Source organism: Manacus candei, unplaced genomic scaffold, assembly GCF_025592945.1.
Source record: "Manacus candei isolate 608988 ecotype Guabito, Panama unplaced genomic scaffold, ASM2559294v1 h1tg000015l, whole genome shotgun sequence".
Classification (NCBI taxonomy): Eukaryota; Metazoa; Chordata; class Aves; order Passeriformes; family Pipridae; genus Manacus; species Manacus candei.
Genome location: NW_026138063.1, coordinates 6,840,931 through 6,853,261, shown reverse-complemented (window position 1 = coordinate 6,853,261; position 12,331 = coordinate 6,840,931). Strand labels below are relative to the sequence as shown.

Below are 12,331 nucleotides of genomic sequence, written 5' to 3'. Positions count from 1 at the left end.
GTGGGAAATGACAAAGGGACATCAGCCCAGAAAAAACGTTGTAAGCAGGAGGACAACGGACAGAGGAAATGGCTTGAAAAGCAATGGATGGAAAGACAGAAGCAGGAGGAGTAGGGGGGATAAATAACTCCAATGGGGTGTTGCACGCGTGGAAAGGAGAACAGTGACTGTGACATTCTGCTTTCTTCAAGACTGATTTCACAAAGTCTTTTGTATCCTCATTGACAATGTGGTCACTGGGACCATTGGACTCCACTCCTCTGAAATGAAGCTCATTTAGGTTGGAAAAACTTCTTAGATCTCAAGTCCTACCATTAACCCAGCAACAGTGGTGCCACAGGCGGGGCTGGTGGGGCAGGGGTCTTAACCTGGAGATGGGGTCAGAGCTGTGCACTTGGATCTCTTTTCACAGACCAGGCGTGTTGATTTGGCAGAAAGTTTGTTACCCACCAGGTGATTTTCAGTGAGAAAAATACCATTATTGAGTTGCTCAGGGGAGTCTGGTGTAGTCCAGCAACCAGTGGCTTATCTAGAGGCCAACACCAGCTTTCCTGCTCCTATGTTTGGGATGGTGTTTTCAGAGCTGGAGGACTACAGACCCAGCCTTCATCCCACATTCAGTTGTGCATTTTTTGATTTATCAAACAAACTTCTGTAGGCTCTAGGGTGCAGTTTTATTAAAATGTCCTTTTTTCCTAACTCCAGAGGATGGTTACAAAACATGCTGAAATTTGTTTTTCACTCTTCAGGGCTTCCAGAACTCTGTGCTCATCTATCTTACGTTATTTTTCTTTCTATTTGTGGTTTTGAGGTCATGGCTCCAGAAATGTTAACTCTTCAAGTGAAGTTCTGAGCCAAAACCAAATTCTCCTTGGAGGAAATACTGACATTTCTACTGGTGCCTCACAGCTGGAAAACACAGAAATGGATACATGGTAATTGATCTCTCCTCTGATCAAAAAGTATCTCATGAAAAATGCTGAATGATAGTGTTGGGTGCATAGCACAAACAGACACAAGCTTTCCCACAAATATTTGTTTGTCTTAAATAAGTCTTCTTGGCTCTGCTCATGTCTTGCCAGAGTTTATTTTCCACAAATATTCTAACAAGAGCTTGTTAGCAAGAATACACATAGAAAATGCTCAAGGTAATATCTGACTAAACTATTTCTGAAGGTCCATTTTAAGGCCAGCAACCCTAAAATCCTGCTATTTTCATGCTTTTGGACTTAACCATCCCCATGGAAAGGGTAGCATTCCCCCTGGAGGAGACCAGGCGTGGGGATGTGGCTCTGAGTCATGAGTCAGATCCTTGTTCTGCTCTGGGGAAGATGCTGATTAACCAGTGACAGCTGGAGAACTGAGACTGCATTTCCATGGTCAGAGGTAAAAAGCTCTAGAAAGGCTCTTCCCTGCTCCCTGCTTTGTGTTATGTGAAGGCAGGAGAACCAGAGGCTCCTCTACTCCCTCTTCCCTGGATGGAGGTGACACTCCCAGTGATGTCCCACGTACAGTACAGCCACAGGGAGCAGTGAGGGTCCTGAACATGCAGGTTTGGGTCAATGGCCTGGCTGCACAACACTGCCCTTCTGCCAAAAACTAGGGATAGCAAAATTCCCTTCCCTTTCCTTCCCTTCCCCGAACACTTAGGAGACCAAGATCCTGCTGGAGCAGGCTGCAACATGAATCCTCCAGGCAGTTTATATATAGCCTGAGAGAATCAAAGAGCATTATTTTAAGTTCATGACCTAGTCTTCATTTTCCTTGGAGCAACCACAAAGCAGCTCAGCTCAGACTTGCACTGTGAATGCAAGACTGGGGCACCTTCTCTCTCCTGTGCTTGAGCAACGGAGCAGATCCTTGGGGAAGCCCCACAGCAAACTGGTACTGCAGAACTGGGATGCTGGGGCTGCACCTTCCAACTCACTGCAAAGCCTGACTGCTTCAAGTCTGGCTTAATTTTGACTCAGAAGAAAACTGCTGAAACTCTCCTCAAAACCAAAGAGAAGACCATTCTGGATAGATTAAAGCATTTAATTTTTATTGAGAATCCTTTACTTTCTATTATTACAGTATAAAATAAACAACAAAACAGGGTTGCAATTCCAGAGTGAAAAATATCACAGAATCATAGAATCATATAAAATCCTGAGTTGGAAGGGACCCTGAAGGATCATGGCATCCAAACCCTAGCCCTGCACAGGACACCCCAAGAATCACAATATGTGCCTGAAAGTGTTGTCCAAATGCTTGTTGAACTCTGTCAGGCTGTGCCCACTGCCCTGGGGAGCCTGTTCAGTGCCCAATGACCCTCTGGGTGAAGAAGCTTTTCCTAATATCCAACCTACATCTCCCCTGACTCAGCTTCAGGCCATTCCCTTGAGTCCTGTCACTGGTTATGAGAGTGAAGAGATCAGTACCTGCCCTTCCGCTTCCCCTTGTGAGGATGCTGAAAAGCACAACGGGGTCTCCCCTCAGTCTCCTCCAGGCTAAACAGACAAAGTGACCTCAGCCACTCCTCTTATGGCTTCCCCTCGAGGCATTTCACCATCCTCATGTCCCTCCTTTGAATGCTCTCTAGTAGCTTTATTATATCTTTCCTACATTTCAGTGCCCAAACCTGCACACAGGACTCAAGGTGAGGCCACTGTTGTGTTCTTTTCTTTTCCTTTTTTTTTTTTTTTAAACCTGGTCAGCCTTTGGGAAACACAAATAATTTTGAATGCATTTTGATAGAAGCAAGTATTTTATCAGCAGAGTTTCAGACTTATCCTGTCAGCTCTATTAATGGTACTTAGCACTTCTTCAGGTACCTTAACCAGTTTCTCAAAGCACATTATGAAAGTATATGGTTAGCTCTATTCTGGACTGATGTGTCTAAAGCTGAGCTGGAAAGTTTTTCATTTCACTTCTAAACCATCATTGCCAATCTGCCTCTGTGAGTTACACTTGTACAGTCAGGAAATGAAACCGTTTTCACGCTGCCTGTCAAATTGGGCAGCACAAACTGGCTACAGCCCCCCCTCGACAGGACAGAGCACCACACAGGAGCCAAGAGATTCTCCTCTGCCACCACCTTCCCATGGGGCTGTTTGCAAATCTCCTCACTGCATGTCTTTTTCCTCCTCTTTTAGGCTGCTGGGTGTGTTCAGACTGGAAATCCTCTGCAAAAAGCACAGTGGCCTCCTGCTGCCACTGATGCCACAGCGTGGAAGGGCCACACAGATAATTTTGGAACAGGAGATGTGACAGGGTGGAAGAGAAAACCAGAAGCATTTTTGCAGAAACGTTGCTTGAAAGCGTTTTTAACAACTCTTCTGGGTTTTATTATCTCTTTAAAAAAAAAACAAAGAGCGCAAAACTTACTGATTGGACTTAAAGAAAATAATGACTCTTGCAAAACATGATCCCAAACAGTTGTGATATTAGCAGCCACCCCTTCAGCATTCTGGTTACGTAGGCACTGAATGAGAAAGGCAGAAGGGTATGTTTGGAAAGGAAACCGATTTTTCACAAGTTCCTCCCTCCACAGCGGGAGACCACAGACTGAGAAGAGCTGACTACCCTTCCGGTAGCAATAATGCAACTGTGCTATTCATAGCGAGACAGAAAAACACCAGCTGATTTTCTTTGCATCATAATCTGGTAACCTCGGAATTAACCTTGCTGGACACAGATCTGTTAACTTTCACCATGCTGCTCCCATTAAACTAGTGAAGTCTGGGACAGAAATAGCTGCCCACAGCTGTTATGAATTGATATATTCCCTGATGATGCTTGGCATTGCCTGCAGAAAAAAAGTTTCTTATTTTATTCTCTGCCACGAAGTCAATCTTTTTTTTTCCTTTTTTTTTTCTTCCTATTTTTAATATTCTTTCATTGCAAACTGATGGTATTAGACTGCTGTGCTATGCTTTGCTTGGAATGGAAAGCAGACACGCTTCTTGAGTCTGCTCTGCAATGGTAACTTCATAGCTGATGGTTTTGGTTTAGGAAAGGAAGGGTGGAGGGCACTGGCCAGGGCTGCAAAGCTGCAAGTGCATCAAGTTACACCGGAGTGTGCCCTGAACTTCCAGCGCTGACAAGGAGCTACAGACCCTGAGATATCCCCTGCCCAGCTGGCAATGACAGAGAGAAAGGGATAGATCCACCTGAGGCCACATCCAGATCACACACAGAGGCAGCCACGGGTTTAGTGCGTGCTCAGAACAGAAATCCCCAAATCTGCAAGTGGCAGAAAAACGGCAAAATCCCCAAATCTGCAAAGCCACCACTGGAAACTGTTTTATGTATGTACCAAGCAGATCTTAAAAACACATTAAGGTCTCTTTGATCTTTCCCACACCTGTTTAGGACTCTTGGGGGTGGCCATCACAGCTGAAGGACATTTAAGCACTGGTTGAATATCACATCCACAAAGTAAAGCTTTCATATAGCTTTTTGAGCCCTGTTTGAAAACTGACTTAATTATCAACAGTCACACTGTGTCCTTGGGACATACAGCATGTTTACTGAAAACAAAGTAAAGGAAGATGTTTAAAGTGAAAACAGTGACAGCAAAAACCCACATGAACTCTTGACTTGATGGCGAGAACATTTGTAGGGCACAGACAAAGCAGCCCACGTGTCAGATCATCTGCTCAGCGCTTGGCAATGAGACACCCAGGCATGAGGGACCTGCCTGCAACCCTCGTGGATTACAAAACACCCAAACTGGCACTATGTGAAGTCTCATCACTGCAGGGCACCCTGGGGTGGGAAACTCACCCCCACCCAGATCCAGTACCACTGGTACAGGTGTGTCCTGTGCTGTCTGCACAAAAGCTCCAGATAACTCATGTTTTCTGATCTTCTGCCCCTTGCTCGACGCATTGCTCCTTTGTTTGCCTTCCCTTGCCCTGCATCTAGAGCAGAGATTACAAGCTGCACCATCAGCAGCCCAGCAAGGTCTAAGTCATAAGGAAGGATCTGAGTCATCTCCCCAGGAGAGTATTTTAGCCATACATCATTGTTTGTTTTCAGGCAAACCCGTACAATTATGCAACATAAATTCTTTTAAAGCATTTGGGACTTCAGTTCAATTTAAAATCCTGTAGGCTTTATGGCCAGAGTGAGTGATTACTAAATGTGTGCATACAAATGAAGACTTGGGAAGACGCACGTGGGGAGGATTAAAGGGCATATGGAGCCTCATACACACACGGGGCAAGCTCTGGCCAGGCTCAACCAGAAGATAGGAGAGCTGAAGAGCCCATGTCAAAAGGTGGGTAATGATATTTGTGGCTCCAGAGCACAGTTTTGCTCTCCCAGCGCAGCGAGCGTTTTCTGAGAGCACAAGGCCTGACTGCAATCTCCTGCGAGTGCATTTCCACAGGCTTCAGTAGAGCTGGGTGACTTTGCCTAGATTAACTCCTGATTTATGCTGGCTTAAATGGGAATGAAAATCTGATCTATTTCAAAACAAGGTTCAGCTACAACAGGATAGAGGGAGACATTAAAACGTCTCCAATCTAAGTACTTTCTCACTCCAGGGAAGTGTTAAGCCAGAGGCATAAGGCTGACTGTTTGCCCTCGGTGCCACAGCCCTGGCACCTTGAGGCCACTCCACTGCCCACTCTGTCACAGAGTTGCAGTGGGACTGTGAGGAAGTCAGAGCCATTGCTGAGATGCTTTTACCACCACTCTGCCTCCTTCCCCTCCCAGAACAGGGAATCACATGGGGGTCTTGTCCCTTTGACCTTATAGGGTGACAAAGGCCCGTGTCTCACCTTCCTTTTCCTTTGCTTTAATTAACAGATGGAACACAAATCACCCCCTTCCAGCACACATTCCATGTGAACCTTTCTGGCATGAGCAAGATGTAAACCCAGGTGTGTAACCTTGAAAGCTGCTCTGCATCCACACCCAAAGAGCTCAGCATCTGTGCTGAGCAGCAGCAGGACCTGTCCAGTGCCAAGGGTAATCACTGCAGCTCGTGGGGCAGGAGGAAAATGTGAGGAAACACAGACCTAACTCATTTCCCCAGTGCCCAGCTCAACCTTGGTGTTCCTTGGTGCTGCCTGCTGTGGTGGAAAACATACCGTTATTAAAATATTACCAGAAGCAGGATGAAAGAAATCTGTAATTCAGCACTTGCAAAAAACCCCAAATTGTTAACAATATTTTTTAAATTTTTATTATTATCATCCTCATCATCGCTACTGTTTAAAGACCCAGTTACACGATTGTGTGAGCCTCAGCCACCACTGTACAAACAAGGTCTTGGACCTTGTGAACTGCAGGGAAAGCTGGGAGCCAGGGATGCAACAACAGAAAGCAAAGAAAGAGATCCCAAAGCTGGGCTTAATGTTTTCTTTAAAATGTACTCTCGTGTTTTCAGGAGGGCTGGCAAATAAATCAGAGCTTGCAATGCCAGCTACCTATTTATTTCTCTCAGTATTACTTTTTTCCTCTTTTTTTTTTTTTTTAAGGGAATACACAGACAGATTTGTATCTCCACATTTATTTTTTACTTACACAGATGTAAACTCTGCTGAAGCTGGGGGAATTATTGACAACTGATACTGAGGCAATCCAAGGCCAGACCCTGACCTATTGATTTCCCTGGGATTGCACGGGACCTGTGCAGTTCATTGCAGAATACAGTCTTTGTTTGTTTTGTTTATTACTCAATATATAACCATGTGGAATAAAGGACACCGCAGAACTGAAGAAATGCCTGAGGATTTCTCTTTAATTGAAATCAGGACTAGGAACATCCTTGCAAATCAAGAGCAGCCAGCCTTTGAGAAAATTCACTGCTTTTGCAAAGTTTACTTTAAAATGGGATTTAGCTTTAACTCTTTGTGTCTCACACCAGCTCAGCTAAATAACTTCTAATGATTTCTCTGAAGTGGCTACGCGCTGCTTAGTAGTCTGGAAACTTCCATGCACAACAGATGCTGGGCAGGATTCTTGTTTATACTAAAACTGTGAACAGCAGCTGACAAAAATCAAGTGCATGTATTTAGTAGAGATACTCCTGATATGGGCCCAAATCCATATTTTTAAAAAAGCGCCCCTGGATGCTCTTTTAAATCAGGATTTTGGTTCAGTCCAGTAAGAACCTATGGGCTCTCCTTGTAGGACTATGACCTAGAGCTGAACTTTACTTAAGTTTGCCCGTGCTTTAGATTAACTGTTAATTCAGAGCCCTCTAATTGCAATGGAGAGTGCAACGCAGAGAGCACTTAACTCCATCTGCAGTTTGGCTCCAGCTCCAGCCCTCTGAGAGTGTCCCAGCCCTCCATAAATGGGTACCAGCCACAGCAAGCAGAAGGAACATCTAAGCTCTGATGTCCTAATTAAAGTCCCGTCGTTTCCCACCCTGGAGCTGCCTGTGCATTAGGAAACAGCCAAACAACACTGTTCCTGCTTAGCTAAAGATTTCACAACATCAACCTTTCCTCAGCTGTATTTTTCCAAACTCCCAGTTCCAGAGGCTCTCATTTCAGGGCGTTTATTAGATTGAGATGTCTTGTAATTATCTGTAACAAAAGGGTTGGTCCTTCCAGCCTGTTGCAAATGGGCAGCATGCCGAACACTAACTTAGCAGCAGCAAGCTCCAAGAGGACCAGGCTATGAAGATTAATGCAACAAACTTGAATTCTTCCACTCCCCTCCCTCCAGTAACTCTGTGTGTGTGTGCGTGTGTGTGGCCGGGAAGGGAAAGAAAGGGCTCCTATGCTCTGGGATAACAGCGAATGCTACTGAAGAGGAAAAAGGGAAACACTGTTTATCCCTAGCAGGGAGATAATTGATCTATAGCCTGCACACAACTGTGTGCAGGCACTCAAAGCAGCCGGCAGCCTCACGGAAGGGACTGTAGCTGCCCAGAGCCCGACCGAGCCTGTCAAACAAAGGCTTTATGGGGACACCAGGGAGAACAAAAGTAGCACATTTCATTCCTTCATAATAAATCTTCCATCTTTATTGTGCAGGGATGTTTTGCTCCTGAGCATGCCGTGTTCCAGAGCAGGGCCCGCCCCTGCCACCCCCAACCCCCCGAAATGTTTGACATTGACCCAGAGCACTGAGTGGCTTTGGCTTTGCCAGGGATTATTTTCACTGTGCACAGCCAGGCCCAGCTGCTCCCTGCTTCCTCAGACAGCTCCTGGGCTCTGAGCAGCTCTATCACTCTCTATTTTATGTGTGCTAAAGGTAATAAAATAACCATTTCTAAATTTAACTAGCATTATATAATGCAGCTTTTTATTATGTAAAGCTGCTGCTTACAATGCCCAGAATATTGATCACTACAAAAAATGCAATGCAACCAGAGCTCGTCGCAATTAATGTTACTGTTTTCCTTTCTTTTTGTTTAAAGGATAAATCAAAGGTGTAATTTGTCCTCATGAATTCACCCCTGCAAAGCAAGGCAGGCACCGGGCAGCGTGTGGTTTGCTGTCACTCAGGCTCACGTGCAGCTTTCGGCTCAGAATGTGGCAGAGGAGATGTCGAGATGACAATTTGTTCATTATCCAAACCACTGTAAAAGGCAAAAAAAGCACACTAACCTGCATACTAACCTGCTACATTTCAAATCAGGTCAATTTTTTTTTCTTTTCTCAGCTATAAAGCAGCATTGTCAACCACTTAAGAATTCCAGGATTATGACTGTATATCATCATTATCACCTACAGGAGATTATGAATAGGTATTTTCTTACAATAGCACATGAAGCCTGAGAAAATGAAAGATGTTTTCCTATTCTTTAGGCCTTTTGGGGGTAGAAAGAGGGGTGGGAAAAGTGAATTAAATATTAGCAGAGCGAACAGATCACTAAGCAAAAAACAATTAAATAGCACAGCAGCCATTCAACAATAACACCAAATCATGATGCAACCGCAGAGCGTGGGGTGACATACTAATCATGGATTAAAGGGACTGATTTGTGTCTCATGAGTATTCATGGGCAAAACCTGATATGTGCAAACTGATCCCAGGGAAATATGTTTTGTGGGAAACATGAGGTTATACCACTGTCTGAGCAAAATGATGATGGCTTTTCTTGACTGTGCCTTAGGGACAAAGGAAATATTTACCTTTTTATCTCCTACTTTCTTTTTTTTCCATGGAGTTGTTTTCCTTCTCTCTGCATAATGAGACACAAGGTTTTTCCCATCTACCTACCCATCTTTGTGCTTGCCTGTACAAACATAGGTGATCATAAAAAAACACTCCCATCATTTGATGTCACCCAGGAAATCAAAGGTCGGAATGAACCACGGAGCATGCCACTGTGGGCAATATTCCTCTAATGGCATCCAGTAGGCAGTGTTTCCGAAGATGGATCACAACTATAATGAGATGGTGTAATTCCAGCCCCACAGCAGTTATGCTGTCAGCAACTGTGCATGGCTCATCCATGGGCAAGAGGGCCTGGGACAGCAAAGAGGAAAATGTCCTGACTTGGAGGGAGTGTCTTTTCTGCACCATTAGAGTGGCCCTGGCTCAGCTTCAGTGCAGAGATTGCTGTTAGTCACAGTCCTACACAACCTTTTTTTCTTCCAGTTATCTTCAGCTCAGGATGCAGAAAAATTAAAAGCACTAAAGGGCAAAATTACAGAGTCATAGAGAAATTTCCCTTATAGACCAGATAAGACTCCAAGAAACCAATGAGTCCAATGAGTTCAGTACTGAGAAAACTTCAAATATACTACGTAACTTTCTCTCTACTCACTCCAGGAGGGTGAAGAAGATCACACACCCCTGGTGGAAAGCCAAGGAGCTCTACAGCTCTTCCAGGACCAGTCCTGTCTCCTGCTCCTAATGCTCCTGGGCCTTGTGTAATGGCACTTGAGGACTTCTGCTGGCCTCCAGCCACCGTAGTAGCCATCAGGTAGCAGACACAAGATGAGAGCTGCCCAGGCCCCCTTAATTCCAAGGGTCAAGGACCAATGTGGCTTCTCTCCTCTGTTCTTCATTCTCTATTCTCACTTCCCTCACTCAGTGTCCACCTGCCTTTCTCCAGTCTCCTTTCAGCCTCAGGAAGGAAAATAATCTCTACTGGTGTCTGAACACCAGCTATTGCCATGTATATAAAGGGACATGTGCTTTGTGCAAAACACTCTTGTGAAATGATCCTTTACAACATTTTCCACTAAACAACTACTCCAAGACACGAACGAGGCCACCCGTGACTTCAGTGTCACCGAGGAGACCGTTGCTGGACATCCTGAGGCATCTGACTTATGTAGCTCCAGCCCTGGTAAAGCAGACTGGTTTCTTTTCCCTATTTTACAGTTTGGAAAGTCCCTGATTTCTCCATCTACATCCTCATCTGCCATCAATCATCAGTGTCAGCACAGGACTGTTTGTTAATATTGAGATCACTCTTCTCACTCAGCCTCTGAGCAGTTGCCTTCCTTTCAGCACAGTGAAAAATCCAGCAGCTAAGGCAGTACATTTTTATAATCTTAATGGAGCTCATACTTTAAAGTTTAAAGGAGCTTAAAGAGTGGGAAAGCCCCTGTGGAAAATCCAGTGTTTTTGTATGCAAGTCAGGTTTTTGGTTGTGTGTTAGCTGCTGTTATTTTCAGTAGCCAATGTTTCATTTCTGTTCAGAAGCAAATGTAAGAAAGCAAGTGAGCAATTTATAATGAAATAATCAATGTTAGTGGTGAATTTGCTGGTGCCTTTGCACTTAGTCTTGCCTATGATCAGAAATTTCTCTTGGGGGCAGCATTTCTTACAGAGATGGATGGATTTATTTTCTGTCTTCAAAATGTTTACCAGCACATCCAGATCTCCTGCTTCAGCTGTACCTGCTGCTTGGGGGCCAAGAGCTCTCCTCACTAACGCCAGCAGGGGAGAATAGAGGCATCTTGAGGTGGAAAACCAACCCACAGGCAGGCCACTGTCCCTTTGCCTTCCCCTGAAACACCCCATTCAGCAGCTTTGGATAAGGCACTCCATGAGAAACTTGCAGTTCACCCAACCCATCCTTCATGAGGCTTGAGAGCCCCTCATCCCTCAGGATGGGCTTCTCAGGAGCACCAAAGCACAGGCTGCCTGTAGTGGCACCAAGCACCAGGGCTCACTAATGCTGGCATGAATCTGAAGCGGTGTCTCCACAGCAAGATGAAGCATATGGAGCTGACTCCAGGCTGCCAAGAGCCCTAAGTCGCCTAATGCCTGCCCACGCAGCACTGGCTTCTGCCCTAAGCCTTTATCCCACTGGTGTGGGACACAGGCAGGTCTGCTGCTGAGTGTGTGGGCTGTGGGTCACGCCAAGGTGACGGACAAAATGCAGCCAAGTCACGCTCTGTGTAGGTCAGACGTGGGAAGCTGCCCCACACACATGCCAGCAGGTTACAGAGCTATAAATGTTTAATTGGTTTCCCCACATCAGTCCCAGAGGGTGAGTGAAGCCCTGCAAGGTGGATGGGACGAGCACACGCAGTGTTTGCTGTAACGCTCAGGACCACGGGCTCTCAAACCCTGCGGGTTTCTCAGGAGCACATGTCCAAACCAGGGGAAAATACAGCTGAGGACAGCTAATTGAGAGCCTGGCTGTGAGCAGTCCCTGAGCACTCAGCTCTCCTGTGAACTAAACACAAGGAATATGGCTGAGATTCAACGTCTTGGAAGGAAAGTGCTTACGAGCAAAGGGCTGAAGAAACTGAGCAGTGTATTGTGAGAGATGAAATTAAGAGCAGAAGGGTGTTCCTGCGGGGAACAGTCCCAGAAACCTGAACAATTACATAGCAAAAAATAAACTGAGGAGCTTTACACCAACGGAACTTCACAAAACTCAGCAGGCGGAATGTCAGGAGTTCAGTATTTACCAACAAAGTTGAGGGGACAGTTGTACTCACAGCTCACTTAACCATGGGAGCTCCAAAATAGACACTTCTGAAAGCAGGCAGAGGCAAACCCAGGCCATTTTTGGGAACTGCCCTCTTCTTTTTTCCCTCTTTGAAATTGAGGTGACTGATTTTCAGCTTGCTCATGTGAATGTAAATCAGAAGCAAATTTAGCAAAGGCGGGGTGATGTGGGTGTAGTGTGCTGGAATGCCTGAGAACCCTCCTTATTGTTATTATTAAGCTGTAACTGCATGTGGCACTATAGATCAGCCCACCCTGCTGATAACAGTTTTTAGTAGCACTACACCTTCCTAACGAGCCCGAGACTGCTGGGATTTATTAGCAACACACAACAGCGAATGCCTGAGCATTCCAGCATTCCATCCCAACATTCTTCCTCTGTTGGGAAGAGCTGTGGCTGTTTCCTTCCCATCACTGGTGAGGTTGGGCCACTAAAACCCCTCTTCCAGATCTCTGTGTTTTG

At 45.4% G+C, this 12,331-nt stretch overlaps 1 long non-coding RNA gene across 2 annotated transcripts in view; it reads left to right on the top strand.

Annotated features, from left to right (window-relative positions):
* The first annotated feature begins 5,056 nt into the window (after positions 1-5,056).
* LOC127468767 (uncharacterized) overlaps positions 5,057-12,331 on the top strand; it is a 43,419-nt gene continuing 36,144 nt past the window's right edge. Inside the window, exons 1-3 of one of the 2 annotated variants that reach the window (XR_007903671.1) lie at positions 5,057-5,263; positions 5,797-5,870; positions 6,521-10,177. This is a non-coding gene — a long non-coding RNA (uncharacterized LOC127468767). Of the gene's footprint in view, positions 5,264-5,796; positions 5,871-6,520; positions 10,983-12,331 lie in introns of those variants that run through there. The other variant, XR_007903670.1, reaches the window with a different exon arrangement.